Source organism: Engystomops pustulosus, chromosome 5 (genome assembly GCF_040894005.1).
Source record: "Engystomops pustulosus chromosome 5, aEngPut4.maternal, whole genome shotgun sequence".
NCBI lineage: Eukaryota > Metazoa > Chordata > Amphibia > Anura > Leptodactylidae > Engystomops > Engystomops pustulosus.
Window position 1 is genome coordinate 70310290 of NC_092415.1, and position 21248 is coordinate 70331537.

General features: G+C 39.8%; 1 protein-coding gene and 1 long non-coding RNA gene across 2 annotated transcripts in view; one reads left to right on the forward strand and one right to left on the reverse strand.

The window, feature by feature from the left end:
- Window positions 1-21248, reverse strand: part of NETO1 (neuropilin and tolloid like 1) — a 93534-nt gene that overhangs the window by 42984 nt on the left and 29302 nt on the right. The gene's annotated exons all lie outside the window — the stretch shown is intronic.
- On the forward strand, window positions 1804-11091 carry LOC140132913 (uncharacterized). The gene is made up of 3 exons (XR_011855743.1): window positions 1804-1878; window positions 5300-5441; window positions 10896-11091. It is a non-coding gene; the product is annotated as an uncharacterized lncRNA (long non-coding RNA).

Here is a 21248-nt window from a genome sequence, read left to right on the forward strand (position 1 = left end):
GGAGGATTGTTTGCAATTGCAGAAAAGATGAATGTGGCAAAGTACAGAGATATCCCTGAAAACGTCTTCCAGAGTGCTCTGGACCTCAGACTAAGCCAAAGGTTCACCTTCCAGCAACACAATGACTCTCAGCACACAGCTCACAAAGAAGTTGCTTCAGAACAACTATGTGACCATTCTTGACTGACCCAACCACAGCCCTTACCTAAACCCATTTGACCATTTCAAGAGAGACTTGAAAATGGCTGTCCACCAACGTTCACCATCCAACCTGAGGGAACTAGAGAGGATGTGCAAGGAAGAATGGCAGAGAAATCATGATCAATATTAGTAATTTGGGAAACTCCATTAATAAAAAAGGTATAGAAACACATAATAATATTGGTGCATTGTATTTACTTCACTTTTTGTACAATTTGTGGCAATTTGTGCCAAAGTTCCATTTACTAAAGAGATATGGAAAAATATGGTATTTTGATTCAAGCCAATTTTAAACTAGTTAAAATTCAAGCCAATTCTTTCACATAGGTCATGGATATAAGTCACTAAAAATAAATAATAGCATAAAATTATGCCTTAATTAAAACACGGTGGTTGCCACTACAACCTTGCAGTGCTGGGGTCCTGGGTTCAAGTCTCATCCAGGTCAACATCTGCAAAGAGTTTGTATGTTCTCATCGCGTTTGCATGGGTTTCCTCCGGGTCCTCCGGTTTCCTCTAAGACTACAAAACATACTGGTAGGTTGATTAGATTGTGAGCCCCAATGGGCCAGGGAATGATCTGGCAAGCTCTTGCAGCGCTGCGGAATCTGTGTGCGCTATATAAAAACATTATTATTATTACTGTGGGGTGGATTCCTGCTCCTGGATCCTACCCCATCTTTTTGAGGAGAGGTCATAGATACAAGTCACTACAAGAAAAATCACATAAAATTATGCTTTAATAAAATTCACTGTGGATGGATCAAATGGGGCTCTACATCATTCCTGCCCCTGGATCCTACCCTATCTCTTTGGGGAGAGGGGGTCGTGCAAGCAGCAGGGGTCCCAGACACTGTTCTTAGACAAAGGCCCTGATTTTAGTGTATAGACTACTATTTTACAATAGCGACGAGAATGCTAAATGATGAATGTGAAACAGGGATCTGTTAGGGATGAAATAATGATCAAATGGCCACAATGTGAATAGCGAAGGAATACATGAATGAATATTTAAGCCCAATATGAATTTTAAGTGTATAAAGTGATGATGCAGTAACCTGACCACAATATGACATACAAATGAATAAAGGGCCACAATTACTTGGCCACAATATGAATTATGAACCGAAAATGACGAGCATGCCAAATGAAAAATAATGAGCTTGGTGTAAAAACAGAAGATTTCACATTATGAATAATTTACTTGGAAGGGGTGATTAGAACGTTATTCTCCATGGGAAATAATAAATTTTTTTTTACTTGGAAAGAGATTCATTTTAAAATGATCTAACATCAGTCCTATCAGGTTTTAGTAAGTATTTGTGTTCCTCGTGATATCTTTTTGATAACCAGCATTAGAGGGTGCAAAACTGGGCACTTGCCTGTGGCGCCTCGTCCTGTCAGTAGACTTGGGTGGGGAGAGGATTTATTGTTTCTATGCAGTAGCTCCAGTGCCCAATTGCTTTTCTCATTTTGCTTCATTAACACCTGCACTATATTCCTGCTGATGCCACATCCACCTGCCTTTAGTCCTCTCATACTGCAAGGGGCACTGTCATAGTGTGGGTTTTTCAAGCAGCCACCACCATCTCCTTCCATAACTGTCAGGATTAAGCAGTTAGGACACACGGAGGAGACATTACAGGAGACAAAAAGAAAGAGAGCTATCCACAGAAAGTAAGTTTATAAAAGTGAAGATTTCTATCACCTATCTCCAGTGATCTGTCTATATCTCTCAATCTATTATGAGCATGCATACTGCCCAGAAACTACAAAGTTATGGTTATGGTTGTACAGAACTAAAGAGAGCACTATTTTAGCAAGTGACTGTTCATAAAATCTTTTTATTTTGGGGCCCCACTTTAATTTTGCCCACAGTGACAGGGCCCCACTTTGTCTAAAACTTGCCTAACACATATAAAAATGTCCATTGAAGATGCATTGGAGATATGACACTGTATGGGTAAAGGCATAGCTCCCAACCATCCTGGTTTGGCCAGGACAGTCCCGTTTTTTATACCTCTGCCCTGTGTCACGGGAAGCTGTGTGATTGTCTCGGATTTTACCTCCTGCACTTGCTGGGGTTGTTCCGGCTCTGTGTCCCACCTAGTAAACACTTTCATAGCCAGAACCTGCTATACTGAATGGCTTCTACAGACATCGGGCAGGGAATCCTTTTGAGAGAAGTGTCGGGTTAGCAGAGACCACGTCATCAGGTTCAGATCTCTATCCATATATGGTAACATCTCTAAGGGTTTCCCAGAGCAGATATCAGGCAAGGAATCCTTTTGAGAGATGTGTCGGTTAGTGGAGAGCAGGGACCCCGTCATCAGGTTCAGATCAGCATCTGTCCATATATGGTCTCCTAGGGCTTCCCCAGACACAAGCTCTTATTTAAATTAATTAAATAAATTTGTGCCCAGGCAAGGATTCAAACCCCCAGACCTTCTGCAACAGAGATAGGTGCCTTTACACATTAGGCTATAAGCTCTGAGGATGTCAGTGAGAGGATTTTTTGTAACTTAGAGTTTCACTGTTACATTGTGACACTGATATATAGAGGGTGATCTTCTCAGAGATTATTATTGAGATGATGATGATGATTATTATTATTATTATTAAGATGATTATTGAGATTATTAGTATTGAGATTATTATTGAGATTATTATTATTATTATTATTGAAATAATAATAATAATAATAATAATAATAGTCTTCATGATAATAATAATAAAAATAATAATGGTTGTCTCAATAATTACAATAGTAATTACTGAGACGACTATGTATCTCTATACACCAGTGCATGGAGCCTGTGTCTACGCGTGCCGACATTTTGTCGCTCTTTCTCTTCCGGAAATATTGGGAGGTATGGGTAAAGGTGATGGTTTTAGAAAGTACCTATCACCAGGAATGTAAATTTTAGCTGGTGACAGCTTTCAATAGTCTAAGCTATGCTGATTTTAAAAATGCTTTTGTAGGCATTCTGAATTACTTCAGTACTTTAGAAAAATAGATTTCAAATTACCTGGCTGCCTGCCAATGGCATGTGGTGAGTGTCGGGAGGGCAGCTGCAAGAGACTGTTTCTCAATCTCCTCAATGTATTTTTACTCTCCTCAACACTCATCCAACTGCCTTCCCTGTCTGCTCAATGCACAGGACAGGAATAGGGAGTTTGCAGTAGTTATCTGTGGGGAATAAGGGGGGCTTGGGCAGGGAGCTGGATGGGTGAATAATGCATCGAGTAGACTGAGAAACACGCAATTGTAGCTGCTAAACCACTTTCCCATCATCTCCAAAACTCACCACATGCTGCTGGCAAGGAGCCAGGTAATATGAAATATAGTTTTATAAAGTACTGAAACAATTCAGAATGCCGACAAAGGCATTTTTAAAATCAGCATAGCATCAGCTATTTGAACCTGTCATCAGCTAACAATGACATTCCTGGTGATATGTTTTCTATCCAGCAGTTTTTCTTTATATAAAAACATGTCTTTATTCATTTCTATGGTATTACAGAACTCACAGATCATGAAATCTCAGGCGCTAGAATACCAGAGCTAATAGGTCTTATCACACCTAGTTCAGTACCCAAACTCACTCCTGCCCTCATAGGGGGTTGCTTCCCTGTAACAAAGGTCTAGTAGATTATAGCGTATCAGGAGGAACATAATATGTAAGTTAAAATAATAAATTGAAGAAATCAAAATAATTTAAAAAATGTTTAATAAATTAATAATTATTTAAAAGAATTTAAAAAAATGCTTGAGATTGAGATGACTTTTACATTATGTTGGTTTCGATTTCCTATTTAAAGGGCACCTACCACCCCGATTCTACATGTAAAGGTAGATCGGGTGGTAGGTGGATGAATGGGACGTGAGGATAGCCCTTTTTTGGGCTAATCCTCACGTCCCAGCTATTTTTTTTAGAAAAGATTAATGCCGGGATATGTAAATTTTTATGCGGCTACTGGGGCTTGGAGTAGCCGGACATGAGGCTACAAGTCGCGGCTACTCCACGCCCCAGTTGCCTCGTTCCTCCGCCTACCACTTAATCTTCGCCCTCGTCCGAGTCCCCCGGCATCTGCGGCATTCTGCGCATGCGCAGTAGCTCCGGCCCCGAAGCCACGGCCGCGCAGTCGAAGGCCTACGTTCTGCGCATGCGCAGAACGCCGGGGACTAGGACAAGAAGATTAAATGGTAGGCGGAGGAACGCCACCAACTGGGGCGGGGAGTAGCCGCGACTAGTAGCCCCATGTCCAGCTACTCCACGCCCCAGTAGCCGCATAAAAAAATTTACATATGCCGGCATTAAATTTTTCTAAAAGATAGCCGGGACGTGAGGATTAGCCCAAAAAAAGGGCTATCCTCACGTTCCATTCATCCCCCTACCACCCGATCTACCTTTATAGGTAGAATCGGGGTGGTAGGTTCCCTTTAAAGAAGAAAGATCATTTAATAATTTTTTTTAACTATTTTTTGGCTTTTTTAAATGTTTACTGCAAATAAAACTAAAAATTAAAAATATATCTGTGTAAAAATGTAAATGATTAAATGCTATATATATGTATTACACACACTATGGGGATGGAAATACTTGTCAATTTATTTACAAGGTTCAAGGATGAATAACAGAAGATTGGCATAACTTATAAGAACATTTTAATCTCATTAAAGTTATTACAATGTATGTATTATAACAGACATGTCAGGAACTATGACATTTCCTCTTTAAAGACAAGAGGAAATAGCCAAGCATTCAGGAAATCGTTAGAGCAAAGCAAAATGTTTCTTTTGTGTCTTTGCTTCTCTTACAGAGATATTGAAATGTTGCTTCTCCTTCATGGCCAGGAACATCTGCCTCCACATTCGATGACACATCTGAATTAGCTCCTTAACAACCGATGATGTTCTGTTCTGACAATACCTGCTGATAATGGAGCAGTTTGTCATCAACTGATAAGAAGCCAATACAAAAAAAATGACAACTAATATGGCATCAGATCCTAATGCCATGTACTGTAATCTACCAGGAGGTGAAAAAACAATATATAACATGTTTGCTTATTTTTCTTTTTTCCTTTACATAAGGTTTTTATTTGCACTTGGGCTTAAAGTATCAGAGAAGACACAGATGATGTTTTACCATCACCTCCCTCTTATACAGTGAATTATTGTGATGTCACGTGTTTCCATGGCAACCCAATGAAGCGAAAGCAAAGCCAGTGCATCGGTAAGAACAACATATTTTACAATTTCAGGAAAGAAATAAGGATTCTTTTATTTATTTATTTATTTCCCTATAAAACCCTGCTGTGGTTATTTGTCATAAATTGCAGGAATCTCCATCAGCTACATGGAATATAGTCATATGCATCTAATTTATACTACATATATAAACATACTACATCACCGGGAGGCTTATTTGTTGGTTTGCATACTTGCTTGTTTAAAACATTGCATATTTATTTGCACTTTGACAGTCCATGTTTACAGGTAGCCTATTATGTGGCAGCTGATAGGAGCCCACACTCTTATTGTAGTCAGTGGAGGAGAGAATCACACATTGAAGCACATTTACTTACCTGTTCAACGGAGTTCACCCGAAGTGCATTGTCCAACAACAATGCACTGTGCCGTGATTCACAAAGATTGTGCGCACAATTTCCTGTATGTGTCGCTTCCCCGCTCATGTCCGCCGGAGTTCTCCATCTTCTTCTCGGTGTATGTAAGTACATATTAAATCCTGCGCTCAGTCCGAATCAGTAGGATCGTCCAACCACCCGCCCCCCAATTTATGTTGCATGAAAGCCGACGGTGATGCGCAAAAATCCAATTGCATGCGAGACAATCCCCTTCTAAATAGCTGTCACAGCGGCGCAAATCCCAAAAATTTTCAAACTCTGATGAAAGTGCGTTCCGTGGACCCTTAGTAAATAAGCCCTATTTAGTGTGTTTTTTAAGTGTGTTTTAGTGCATATCAATAAAATATGGATTTTTTTTTTTATTCAGTGGCTTGTTGAAGTGGTTTATCACACCAGCTCTGTTCTGATTAGATAGTTGTCATAAATTGCTTTAAAATCCTGGAATAAACATTTTTTTGCCAGTAATAGAAAAAAGAAAGACAAGTATTCTCCCCAGAAACATCACATCAGCTAATTGTTGTTTCTGGTAGAGCAGTAGAGCTCTAATGAAGAAGTGAACATCAATACAACATAACACCCGTGAAAAGGAATTGATGCCCTATCCACAAAAAAATACCTGACAACCTATTTAAAGGAAATTCACTATCAAAATCAAGCATGATAGACCAGTTAATCCTACTCATAGATCCAGGCTCTGTGACGGTAATGATCTTTTTATATTTGTTATGCATGGCCTCCTTTCTTCTAAAATTATATTAATTAGCCTGAAGGGCTACCCTAGCCACTCTGTGATCTGGCATTAGAGGCTGTTACAAAGTCTTATGCCCCCCCCCCCCCAACTTCCTGCTGTATTCACAGTGCTGAGGGAGCAAATGGGAGGGTTAGACAGCATAACAATCTGTAAAACAATCTCACAGAGGGGTTAGGTTACCATAAGTTTCATTTTTGATGGATAATACATGTAAGAAGATTACCACAGTCACAGTGTTCCAGATCAGTTTAGTACCAAGTGTCCTTGGTTTATCATGCTTGGATTCGATAATAGATTTGCTTTTTGCTTCACAGATAAGGATTCATAGAGTGTAAGCTCTCATGAGCAGGACCCTCAGATCTGTTATTTGAGCTGTTGACTATTCCACTCTTTTCACAAATTTTGTATGTATATTATGAAATAAGGTCTAGAGACACAGAAGACAGTAACAGATAAAAATCTTACTTTCCTTCTGCCTTCAATTTGCAGTCAAAAACAATGGAGCGTATGCAGATAATAACAAATAACAAAATCAAAACCAGCTCATACGAGCAATACTTTGACATACACTCACCGGCCACTTTATTAGGTACACCTGTCCAACTGCTCGTTAACACTTAATTTCTAATCAGCCAATCACATGGCGGCAACTCAGTGCATTTGGTCATGTAGACATGGTCAAGACAATCTCCTGCAGTTCAAACCGAGCATCAGTATGGGGAAGAAAGGTGATTTGAGTGCCTTTGAACGTGGCATGGTTGTTGGTGCCAGAAGGGCTGGTCTGAGTATTTCAGAAACTGCTGATCTACTGGGATTTTCACGCACAACCATCTCTAGGGTTTACAGAGAATGGTCCGAAAAAGAAAAAACATCCAGTGAGCGGCAGTTCTGTGGGCGGAAATGCCTTGTTGATGCCAGCGGTCAGTGGAGAATGGGCAGACTGGTTCGAGCTGATAGAAAGGCAACAGTGACTCAAATTGCCACCCGTTACAACCAAGGTAGGCAGAAGAGCTTCTCTGAACGCACAGTACATCGAACTTTGAGGCAGATGGGCTACAGCAGCAGAAGACCACACCGGGTGCCACTCCTTTCAGATAAGAACAGGAAACTGAGGCTACAATTTGCACAAGCTCATCGAAATTGGACAGTAGAAGATTGGAAAAACGTTGCCTGGTCTGATGAGTCTCGATTTTCGCTGCGACATTCGGATGGTAGGGTCAGAATTTGGCGTCAACAACATGAAAGTATGGATCCATCCTGCCTTGTATCAACGGTTCAGGCTGGTGGTGGTGTCATGGTGTGGGGAATATTTTCTTGGCACTCTTTGGGCCCCTTGGTACCAATTGAGCATCGTTGCAACGCCACAGCCTACCTGAGTATTGTTGCTGACATTGTCCATCCCTTTATGACCACAATGTACCCAACATCTGATGGCTACTTTCAGCAGGATAATGCGCCATGTCATAAAGCTGGAATCATCTCAGACTGGTTTCTTGAACATGACAATGAGTTCACTGTACTCAAATGGCCTCCACAGTCACCAGATCTCAATCCAATAGAGCATCTTTGGGATGTGGTGGAACGGGAGATTCGCATCATGGATGTGCAGCCGACAAATCTGCGGCAACTGTGTGATGCCATCATGTCAATATGGACCAAAATCTCTGAGGAATGCTTTCAGCACCTTGTTGAATCTATGCTACAAAGAATTGAGGCAGGTCTGAAGGCAAAAGGGGGTCCAACCCGTTACTAGCATGGTGTCCTAATAAAGTGGCCGGTGAGTGTATGTCAAAATAAAAGGTAACATGTCATTAGAAATTTGCCTAATAAACTATTATGTTGTCAAGCAACTGAGCAGCGTCTAGATAATGTTTCTTTCATGGACAGGTGCGGTGTAAATTGGTTTTATACAACCAGGATGGTGAAAAATTTAACACTGAAGTCAAACTCTCCTACCTCTTAATAACTCCTCTCCTGTGACTAACATCATTCTTCGGACTTCAGAAGATCTTGACAATGATGTCGCTGACTCCAGGACCATCAATTACAGTGAAGGGGGTCTTCTAAGGCAGGACATTAGTGTTAATCTCTCCGCCTCCTTGAATTCATACAACCTCACTTCAAAGTTGATTTTCTGGATGATTCCACCACACCAGGTCATGAAAGATACATGATCTAGAAGTTGCTCAGCCGCTTGACAGCATACTTGTAATGATTCTATTAAGCAATTTCTTTTTATTTCAGTCACCCTGCGGAGCAACTTTCTCAGAAACTTTCCTTGTTTGCTATTGGGAGGACATAGATCTACTATTGTATAGTCCACATTATTTATGGAGCATACTATTATTATGAATCTGCTTTGCGGATCCACTACAGTGTGTAGAATGTTCACCACTAAAGTATTTTTTAACGCTATTAGGACTCCTCTTTTCTTTTTTATGAATGAGGAAAATACTATCTGAGGAAAACGGTTATGAATTAATTTAAGGGGGGTTTCTTGAGCCAATATGAGTTTCCTGCACACATATGATGTCTCCACCACATTGCATGGCTTCTTTCCACCGCATTGCCCTTTAAAAGGGTCTGTTTAGCCCTTTGGCATTCAATGACACTATTTTAACTCCCATTATAAACAAGGAAGTCTCCTCTTAGGTGTAGAAGTTGAATTTTAAATCTATACACAGGTATAAAGAATTTTGTAACTGCCACAAAACTGTACTTAAAATTAGCATTCAGGTCAAAAAACAAATAGGTGTCCAACCTTGTTCTGGTGGGCGTGGCAAACATTAGAGCGGTACTAAGCATGAACATGTTAGTACTAAGTCGGGTACTGATCCTAATTCTGTGGAAACGTGAGAGAGTCCAAGATAATCCACCGAGCGCCACCTTGGTAGCGGGTCAGCCCAAGGAAATCAGAAGAATTCTATGAACGCCATTCTGGATCCAATCTTGATGGAGGCTTTGGGTTGCTCCTTGTAAGTCTTCTTTGGGGATGCCCCAAGATGCAAGAAACTCCATTCCTTCTTCTATCGATTTTATCGCTATCACAGAGTTCTGATGTTTGATCAAAACTTTGGTGGGAAAACCCCATCTATATGGGATTTCGTGTTTTCTTAGCATGGAGGTGACTGGAATAAAGTCTAGTTTTGGTTTTTCTGGCTTGCGCTAGTAGTCTTTCTTTTACGTGGTAGAATGAAAATCTGGCTAATACGTCCCGGGGGACTGAGTCAGGTAGGTTGGGAGTAGAGATGAGCGAGCACTAAAATGCTCGAGTGCTCGTTATTCGAGACAAACTTTTCCTGATGCTCGAGTGCTCGTCTCGAATAACAAGCCCCATTGAAGTCAATGGGAGACTCGAGCATTTTTCAAAGGGACCATGGTTCAGGAATAAAATGTGCTATTTAGTTGAAAAAGAATGTCGTCTGATAAGTTAGCAGATGTATGCAAACATCTGCAATCTATTCTTCACTTTTCCGCACGTATATTATCTCCCGACAAGTTAGCAGATGTGCAGATGTCCCCGGTGTCTCCATGTGCTGCTCCCCGGTGTCTCCATGTGCTGCTCCAATGTGTCTCCGTGCTGCCCCAATGTGTCTCCGTGCTGCCCCGATGTGTCTCCGTACTGCCCCGATGTGTCTCCATGCGCTGCCCCGATGTCTCCATGCGCTGCCCCGATGTTTCCATGTGCTGCTCCCCGGTGTCTCCATGTGCTTCTGCCCGGTGTCTCCATGTGCTGCTCCCCGGTGTCTCCATGTGCTGCTCCCCGGTGTCTCCGTGCTGCCCCATATGTCTCCGTGCTGCCCCGATGTGTCCATGAGCTGCCCCGATGTCTCCATGCGCTGCCCCGGTGTTTCCATGTGCTGCTCCCTGGTGTCTCCATGTGCTGCTCCCTGGTGTCTCCATGTGCTGCTCCCTGGTGTCTCCATGTTCTGCCGTTTTGGTATTCTGTGTGGTCCCAATTGTCATCTGGGACACCCGGTTCCCCTGGTATATTTTTAAACATTATTTGTATATTGATATGTGTATGACTTGGAATACTAAGAATAAAAATATATGGACTTTTTCTAAGTAATGATTTGTCTAGCTCTTTTTTCTCTGATATTTTTTCTCAGCTATTTAAATTATTGAGAGCTGTGTTTATGCACTTTACATTGGGGCACTATTGGTTGTCATGTATACTTCTCAGTTACATACCACAGGGACACAACACTTGGATTAGGCAGAGGGAATTTCATGGTAACAAAAGAAAAAATGTGAAAATACATAATCTCTTTTGTTTCTACCCTTACAGAGTCTAGAAAACAGATGGGCAAGGCCATCCTGAAGAATTGGCATATGTTGGGGGACAATTCCACAGAATCTAGAACTAAATTATTCTCTCTTATTTTCTTATTGAAGGAATGCCACTTTGAAAGACAGATTGGTATATGCAGATGTTCAGTACAAAATCAGTACAAGTAGCACCAAGCTCCACAAAACAGGGTTGAGTTTTGCTTGTGTGAGATGTGTGAACTGTTCCTTGATGAGTGAAGATTGAATATTGAATTAAAAGCCAGTGTAGTACCATCCAGGTACTTTGACCCTTCCCTATTGCTCTTCGATGGTCTGATGACTATATAAAAGCTTGGGGTCTATTTAAAATATCCCTCATGCTGACTGTCTTTCTGTTACTCACTTACTCTCCCTGGCAGTCTTTTCTGTTACTCACTCTCCCTGCCTATCTTTCACTCACTCTCTGTCTGTCTCCATGTCCCTCACTCTCCCTGCCTGTCTCTGTCACTCACTCTCCCTGACTGTCTCTCTGTCACTCACTCTCCCTGTATGTCTCTCTGTAACTCACTGTCCCCGTCTGTCTCTCTGTCACTCGTTATCCTTTCTTGTCTGTCACCCACTCTCCCTGCCTGTCTCTCTATCACTCTCCCTGTCAGTCTCTCTCACTCTCCCTACCTGTCTCTCTGTCACTCATTCCCCCTGTCTGTCTCTCTGTTACTCACTTTCCCTGCCTGTCTCTAATTCACTTACTCTCCCTGCTTGTCTCGCAATCTCTCTCTGCCTTTCTCTCACTCACTCTCCCTGCCTATTTCTCTGTCTCTTTCTCTATCCTTCTTACCTCACAAATAAGCTGTCTTATAGTCATTGCCTATAGTAACCAATCAAAACTCAGGGCTCATATAAATGACCTGTGGCAAACAGCAACCGATCACAGCTCAGCTTCTAACTGCCACAGAAGCAGCAGACAATGTATTTTGGAAAATGCAGGGTGAAAATGTTGACTCATAACCTAATGTATGACATTAGTCCTTTAGCGGACACACACACACACACACACTCAGCTTTAAATATTAGATTAAAAGTAATGCAGAAGTTTGATATGTGAAGTGAAGCCTCCTGTTCTTTTCCCTCATCAGCCAGCCATTCCTGTCCATAAAATGACAGCTGATGGAGGGTCATGTGATCTCTTCTGGCAATTGTTTATGGAAAGATTGAGATCACATGACCCTCTATCTGCAGCAATTTTATGGTCAGAAACGTCTGGCTATTGAGGTAAAAGACAGGAGGCTTCACTTTACATATCAATAAAGTGGAGCAGAACTTTTAATATATTTATATTGGTAAATTACCTAATATCCTGCCACCCACACAAAAACATTAGGTAATGTGGCTGACCCCTTCAAGGGACCTGTACGTGTTTATTCTCTATGGGGTGTGTCTCTGTTTGCTGAATTAATGCAAAAGGATTCTGTTCTGTTCTGTAAAGTAAAGACCCTGGTTCAGAAATGTATTTTACTTCATCAGCTGTCAATTCCTGTCCATAAAATGGCAGCAGATGGCGGGGAGGGGGTCATGTGATTTCTGTCTATGAACAATAGGTAGATGTTCTACCTTTGTGACCTTGTGATTAGATTCATGAATACTATCATAAGGTCAAGGAAGGTAGATTGGTCATGAAAGTCGGATCACATGACCCTTCATCTTCGGCTATTCTAAGGACAGGAATGGCTACTGATGGAGTGAATGGGATTAGTCAACTTTACGTTTCGAGAAAGCGGGGCACAACTTTTAATAGATGTATGCTGGTGAATTACCTGATATTCTAAAATACCATTGCACATGGTGAAATAACCACCTGTTTTATATGAGCTGTGTGTTTCCCTGTGTATATACCGTATATACACGAGTATAGCCAGACAGCCCCCTGTAGTGTATAGCCTGCCAGCCCCCTGTAGTGTATAACCTGCCAGCCCCCTGTAGTATATAGCCTCCCAGCCCCCTGGAGTATGTAGCCTGCAAACAAAAAAAATCAGTGTACTCACCTTCCGACGTCCCCTGTCAGGTCATCTTCAATTGATCAATGCTCCAGTATCTTCGCCGTGTCCCCGCACCGTCTGTCACAGGGATCTTGACGTCAGACACTCGCTGACATTATTCTGTGTGCCGATGCCGGTGCACATAGTAGAATGTCAGTGAGCGGCTAACGTCACGATCCCTGTGACAAACGGCGTGGGGACAGGGAGAAGATACTGGAGCATCGTTCGATTGAAGAGGACCTGCTGGGAGGGGGGGGGGGGCGTCGGAAGGTGAGTACATGGTTTGGGTTTTTTCTTGACTCGAGTATAAGCCGAGTTAGGGTTTTTCAGCACATTTTTTGTGCTGAAAAATTCAGCTCATACTTGAGTATAAACTGTATATAATGATTCTGTGCATTTTTCATCTTCAGAATAAAATAGGTTTGAATAGTTATCTAGAGAATGGTGTCTTTTTTCTTCTCCCTATATTCTATTGCCTTATATATAGTAGTTAGAGATGGTAATAAAACAATACTTATAATCTGAAATCCGAATAAATATTTTTCAAAAAGAAAAAAAAAGAAATGCTGCTTGATATGTTATTACCATAATAATTACCTACATATTAAAGTCAGAGATCCAAGCTTTGGACATTAAATATTAGATAACATCTGGCTATGGATGTTTGTTAGTTCTCGTGCACAACAAATGGCGGCTTCACAGTTTCATCTGGAGCTTTAGATTGTGACTGGAATAATAATGGAGCCAGTCTGCTTCTGTCACGCTTCAAAAGAGTTTTTAATAATGACTGTGACACAGTAATCAATTTATTAGAATTTTGTATCTGACTGTAGACTTTCGTATGGTCATATATTTCTCAGCTCAATACTTCTAGCAGTGCACACAGTCAACATGCAAAAATTAACCTTTGTAGAAACATGAAAGGTTGTTTGACCAACTGAGGAATACAAGACAAGTTGTTTCAAACTGATAATAAAATGATATATGTTATACCGTACAATACACAAGGAATAGGAGTTGGGTTGCCCATACAGAATATGGAGTACATTTTTGTTAATAATTAACATGTGGCAGTAAATATATCTTTTTATATGTTTTTATTTCCTGATTGTAGACTTACTGATTTTATTTTGTACATATGATAAGCGCATAAATTATAATATAATATAAAATAATGCTGCTCATGCTTACAGCCGCTACCTGCTGTAACCATAATTTAGACATGTGTTTTACAGTAGCCACATGGACCTTTGACACAACGAGGGGATGTATTAATCTACTTTGGCCAGACTTCTGGCATCCTGAATGCCTTGTGCCACATTTCAAAGCTCTTAGACCTTCTTTGTTTTTGACAATTTCCCAGCCAGTCTGACTAAGGGGCGTGGTTTCTGAAAAAGGGGTGTGGTCATACAAAAATTGTTCATGCACCAAAAAAAATAAACGATGTGCCATATTGTGAGACACAACTGAGAACTGTATCCTGTGACAGATTGCTAAATTTCCTAAAATAATTTACAAATGTTCAGCTGTGAAAAGAGAACCCTAAGTTATCTACGTATAAAGAGACCTTGCTCTTTATTATTATATCTGTAACTAAGACACTTGATTTGTCTCTCACTTTTTATGTCATGTTTAGAGGTCCTTCGTGATCTCTCCATATTTGCTTTTATAGAAATGTGGTATATGCTTATACCACTTCTGTAATACTGTGTTACTGTAATATGTTGCTTGCATAGAAATGTTTGTATTGTTAAAAAATAATAAAAAAGTAAGTTGAAAAAAAAAATAAAGAGATCTAGGTGAAGAGGTAACAACTGCAAAGAAAATGTGGAAGTGACAGGATGATAGTTTTAAAACTAGACTAATATTTTTTTAAACATATTGATTTGAAAAATAAAATAGTCTAGGTTTGTGGCCAACACAAGGGGACATCCTCTACAGCTAGAGTAGACGTGTTTTTGTGATCTCTATAGACAGGGAGTCTTTACTGTAAAAGAAGTGAGACTGTGGAACTCTGCCACAAGATGTTGCAATGGCTGATAATTTGTACATTTTTAAGTGGGGCCTGGGAAGAAAAAATATCAAAAGTGATGGAAACAAAACACCATACCAACAAAACAATAAACAATTATCGTGGAAGTCGTGGAAACCTAAAGTGTAACATTTCCAGCAGGTTTCACAATGTACACTGGCATGTGATTATGTGATGTCTACGGCCAATCAAAAAAAATTATTTAACCTTTAACTTTACCTAAAAATCTACTGAAATAACAGCAGCAAAACTTCAGATCTGCGAGTTTGATTTTTGTTGTGAGGGAAATATTTGAGGGGTTTATTAGAGATGCTATCTCACTGTACATGACCTTAAAATCCAGGTTCAGCATGGGTTTATTAGGGATAGGTCCTGTCAGACCTATCTTATTGGTGGGAAGTTCTATTTCTGTGAATTATGTGTGTTTGAACTTTTTTATTGGGCCCCATTCATTTTAATATTTTTATTAATGACCTCATAGAGGATTTACACTCTAGAGTTTCAATATTTGCAGATAATACTAAGCTCTGTAAAGTAATTAATACAGTGGCCAATAGTATAACATTACAGAGGGATTTTATGGAAGCTAAATGAATGGGCGGAGTTATGGCTGATGAGGTTTAATGTAGATAAAAACTTAATTTTAGGGACCAGTAGAAGGCAGCTGCTAATAAAGCAAATACAATTATGGGATGTAATAGTGTAAGGAAAAGGACATGGTAGAACTGTAACAGGAGTAGAGTAGATAAACCAAGCTTATTAGGGGAATGGGTGGACTACAATATAATGATAAACTACATAACTTGTACAAAGTACAAATAACCAAATATGCTTTCTGCAAAGATCTTTTTATACCTAGGCCTGTAACTAGAACAGTGGACCATCCTAGGAGAGGAGAGGAGGTTCTATTATTGCTATAGACAGGTAGAACTTTCTGCTACAGAAGGTTGTTATGGTGGATTCTTTGTACATGTTCAAAAGATGCCTGGATGCCTTTCTTGAGAGCAAAAATATCACAGGTTATGGTAATTCTTATAGGTTGTACTTGATGGACCGGAGTCTTTTTCCAATCTTATATACTATGATGCTATGAAAATAAGTTTTGATCGCACTTGTACACATTACCATTCTAAATTATCTTTAATATTCTAAACTTTCTCGTACTTAAATATTAGCTTAGCAGCTGGCCTGGCTGGCACAGTGGCAGTACTACTCAATATAACTGTAGTCCCAATCACACAAGCTACTGCTTCTTTAAGAGTTCTCTCTCTTCACAGATCACTCGGCAGGTGGGTGGCAGGTGGACTGAGTGATCTTTGAGGATTGAATATAGCAAGCTATGCAGGCACACTCTGACAGAGCTAGTGGGTCATCGTCACAGTGCGGAGGCAGGTGCATGTGCAGCGAGGTAGCACCACCACTGAATATCGCTTCAAGAGACAAGAGTAAAGTGGTGGGAGCCCAGGGGCTTGCTCCTGGAGCCCTCACCATAATTTTTGTGTTTATTTACACTTCAGTGAATGAATTTTAAAAATCTCACAAATCTAGAAGTGGCAATCACCAACTCATAAGCTCCCTGAAATCAGGATAATAATTGATTCAGTCTACTCTGCGATTATACACACTACTAAGCAATATGTTTCACATTAAAATAATTTAAGGTTCCCTCCCTAGAAGCCCCCTGGCATGTTTTGCCCAGGAAACTAGCAGCATAAGGGGTTTATAAATGGGAAGAGTTACAGCCACACTATATCATTTATGGGTGGAACATACCGGAAGCAAACCATTAGAAAAACCAGGTCAGCCACTAGTATAGGATGAGCCCAAATTTATGTGATTACACCTTACCGATCCAATAATTGTCATAGGTACCTCTGGAAATTATGTATAAGTAGTACAACATTAATGTCACTGGCAAGGACTAGAATAAGGGAAGACAACATCAACTTATGTCATTGTGCTTGTGAATCATGTGGTGTGGGCTGATATCAAATAAATGTTCTCTTTTAGCTGCAAAACTTCACGCATGCGCAGCATAGACATCTGTGTATTACAGTTAACAAGTTATTGTGCATGTGCAAAAACCTATCACATGTGCAACAGGTTAAGGATCGCATCTACGCTGGGACTTAAGCTTAGGGAAGTATCAGAACTCAAATACTCAGTTTTCTTTTTAATACTGGTAATTAAAAGTACATTTTAATAGACCTGGCCAAAAAAGCTCTGTTCTGTCTTCTGACAGTTTGAAAACAAATATTTTGGTAGCCTAGGTAGTGCTAAAGGACCAATAGGTTTGTAAATAAAGTTTACTAAACACAGGCCAGATTTTCTACAACAAACGGGACCTATGCTTATAAAATTCTGTTGTCATTTAATCTTAAATAAGTACAGACCCTTTATATAGATAGACTAATCCCCTTTACTCCAGGATAGTATCCCACTCCTTCTTTCAACATTTCTTTCTCACTAGTTTACCAATAAGATTGACTAACATCAATGTCTGTTAATGGTGCAATGTATGCGCCAATTTTCTACCAGAGAAGGCAGAAGAATCTCCCCCTCTCTGCCAGTTTGGCTTCTCCCACCTGCACGCCACTTTGGGCATGTCAAGGCAGAGAGTGGGTGGGGAACTGGGCAGGCATAGGGTGGGAAGGGTCATGAATGCCTGTCCCCCTACATTTACTATAGTGTACATGCTCAAAGGTCTGAACTGGCAGACTTCAGAGCCGTATTTACTCAGAGTGACTGTGAATTCCCCCCAATACCTAATGCTTAACCTTTCTTAAATTTATGCAGCAATTTCTCTTTAAATCATGTTACAGGGAGACTTAACACTTGTATGATATTCTCCCACAATGCTCTGTGATCAGTTTATTTTTTGGAGATCCTTTGAAAAAAAAAAGATTGTCCTCAGCACAAATAAAATATTGATGAGTTATTTTTAGGATAGCTAATTTCATATTAATGTGATTCCAATACTGGACACCCCTTACCAAACAGCTGTTCACAGTGGCAGTGGCTCTCCAAAGAGTTCTGCTCCAGTTTTTCAGGTATGTGACATCATGTTCATTGGTTACACATCCTGTTTACATCTTAGTCCAATTCAAGTGATATACAATGTACAGAGTTGAGCTCTTCACCACACACTGTGATCTAAGCCTATTCGGTGGAGATACCAGGTGCCACTATACATTGATCTAATATTCATATCCTATGGTAGTGATCGTTGAACACTAGTTTAGCCTTAGAAAACCCCTTTAATTGAAAAGAAAATGTAGATTCCTACTCAAATATACTGCTAGATGGCAAAAATAGTATTGAAAATTAATATTTAAGAATGAGAAATTTGTCTGATTAACCATTTCCAGAATGTTGTCAAGCAGGTTAACGCCTTTCACATCATATTTCTTTTATGGTCCAGCATTGACTTTGAAGTGAGATCAAAATCGATTGTATGAAATACCCCTTCACTGTGATTTACGGTTCTGCATTCTATGGATGTCCGTTAGTCTGGTGCATGATCTGAATCACAGTAAAGAGGAGGGAGAGTTTAACTTCAATGCTGATCTCTCGCCTCCAAGACTCCAATTTACATGCATGATGTCATCAAGGTTGTACATGAAAAAATCACCTGGAAGGATGTTAATTTGTTTATTAGACTGATTTCTGCTAAAAGGTTCACTTATTGATATAAGTAAAGTAGATTAAAAAGGTAGAAAAGAGGCTAATGTGTTATACCTGGCACAAGCCATCAAAACCACAAGCCAAAAGGATTGAATGACAAAATGTTTTCCAGGCAGCCAAGTGAAATGTTACAATTGGATTCCCCAACACAGCAGAAGTGTAATAAACTTTTATTTAATGCAGATGGGTTTGTACATATTAATGCAGTCTCTTTTCTACATCTCCACAATATAAATATATGTCACATAGAAAACCAATACTACAGAGAATGGGAAAGTGCTGGGGAACCATTTTGGTGATGAATCCATTTAATTACCAGTGTTTTTGAGATTGATTGATATTTAATATCATGCAGAATGCTCACATTTGGTAAATGTTTGTTTATCAAGCATAAATTAAACTTTTTCATTAGCTTATAACATAGAGATTCCTGGAATAAACCAAGATTTGTCATCTCATATCCCCCACACAAGCATTAAGCATGAATGCTGTATTGATTAAATGTAAGAGAATAGGGATTCAAAGCTTCCAGTGCAAACTGTTTCTCTAGGTAGATGTTTCCATATACTGACACATCTGAAGTTCCATCTAAGATGTGGTCCTCAGAAACGGAAATGTCAATTATCTCATACTTTAAAGGGGTTGGCCACTTTACATTGTGATTTTTGTAATGTGTGTGTAAGTGTAGGGGTGTGTAAGTGAAGAATTTTAGGTAATTTACCTATCTGATAAAAGTTCTACACTGGTTTCTTGATATGTGAAGTGAAGCCTCCTTCTTTTTTCCCTCAGCCAGATATTCCTGTCCATAAAATGGCTGCAGATGGAAGGTTGTGTGATCACTTGTTCATCGACAGACACAGAGATCACATGACCCTCCATCTGCGGCCATTTTATGGACAGGAATGTCTAACTGATGAGGTAAAAGACAGGAGGGTTTACTTTACATATCAAGAAACTGGTACAGAACTAATAATGGATATATATATATATATATATATATATATATTACCTAATATAACACCACCAACACTTATACATCACATTACAAAAAACATAAGGTACAGTGGCCGAACCCTTTAAGGGACCGGTAACTTTTTATTCTCTATGGGGTGTGTCTCTATTTGCTGAATTAACATAAAATGATTCTGTTGTAGTTATTTTTATTAATAAATTCTTTATTTAAACAGAGAAAGGCAGCAAATATCAGAATCCCAAGGGAGGGGGAAGGGAAGGAACAAGAGAAAGGCAGCAAATATCAGAATCCCAAGGGAGGGGGAAGGGAAGGAACAATAGGGAAAAATAAATAGAAAAATGGGGGGGGGGAATCATCTGATCCTTCTCCTCTCATGTTGTTGAGACATCATGTGCTACAGACCACCTCTATCAATACCCTGAGTGGTGGGGGTGATGCCATCTGTCAAATCAATGATTATTACTGTATGTGTGTGACTGTGTATGAGAAGATATTGTACTGAGTGAATATTTAAAGGGGTTTTCCCATGAAAGAAAATTCTCACATATTTATCCCCTAGTAATGTTAATAGAATAAAGATCATTTTAACCCCTTACTTCACAATGTTACACAGTGTTATTGTTGTTTTAGCTCCTATCACTACCTAGGCTGGTGCAAAATCCCAGGGTGTAGGCAGGGACTCTCTTAGCAGACACATCACATCATCCATCTAGTTCTGTGGGGTGACAATGTGGTTAGATTATCCGAGTAAAAGGTGTATATACACTTTCATCTGGCTTCTGACATTGTTCTAACACACTAGAAAGAGAGAGATTACAAAGAGACTGACAGACACTGCTGACTGACTTTTCTGCTGTTACACTGTGAGCTCTTCTACATCTCACAGATATGTGCCTGCCTCCCCCTTCCCCTTTACTCATCTGCTTATAGTTTGTTGTTTGCAGCCTCTCTCTCTGAGCACGATCTCCTGACAGGAAGTGATCAGTGTGAGCTCTTTACAGGGGGCGTAGCTACAGGCTCAGAGCAGAGAGATAGAAATCTCATCTGCAGGATCTCACAAGATAAATCCAAGATGGTGGCCTGACCCCAAGTCAAAAGTTACAGGGTCGTGTCTAGGGGCAACTGAAATTGTGTACAGCAGGACTGACAGGTTGGACTTATATCTGTGAAATGCTCCATTTTTATTAATAACCGTGAATTAGAGAATGTGTTATTTTGTTATCCTTAGTACATATTCGTGGGAATACCCCTTTAAGTGTGAAAGAAAATATCTGTGTGTTAGTGCAAACTTCAGTATATGAATGTGTGTGAATATGTACAAGCTGTATGTTTGTATATGCTATGTGTATATGTTATTTATATGTTATATATGTGATTATGGCGTGTATATACTATGTGTGTATATGTGTGTGAGTGTTTATATAGTGAGTGTGTCTGTATTTTATAAGCCTGTGTATGTATGGTGAATATATTCTGTATGTGTATAGGATGTGTATATACTATATGTGTGTCTATATGATTAGTATAAAGTGTATTTATATGATGTGTATATACAATATGTATATTTCCAAATATGTCAATGTGTATATACTGTATGCATGAGTGTATAAATGTAAATATGACTGAATAAGACTGTAAGAGTGTATG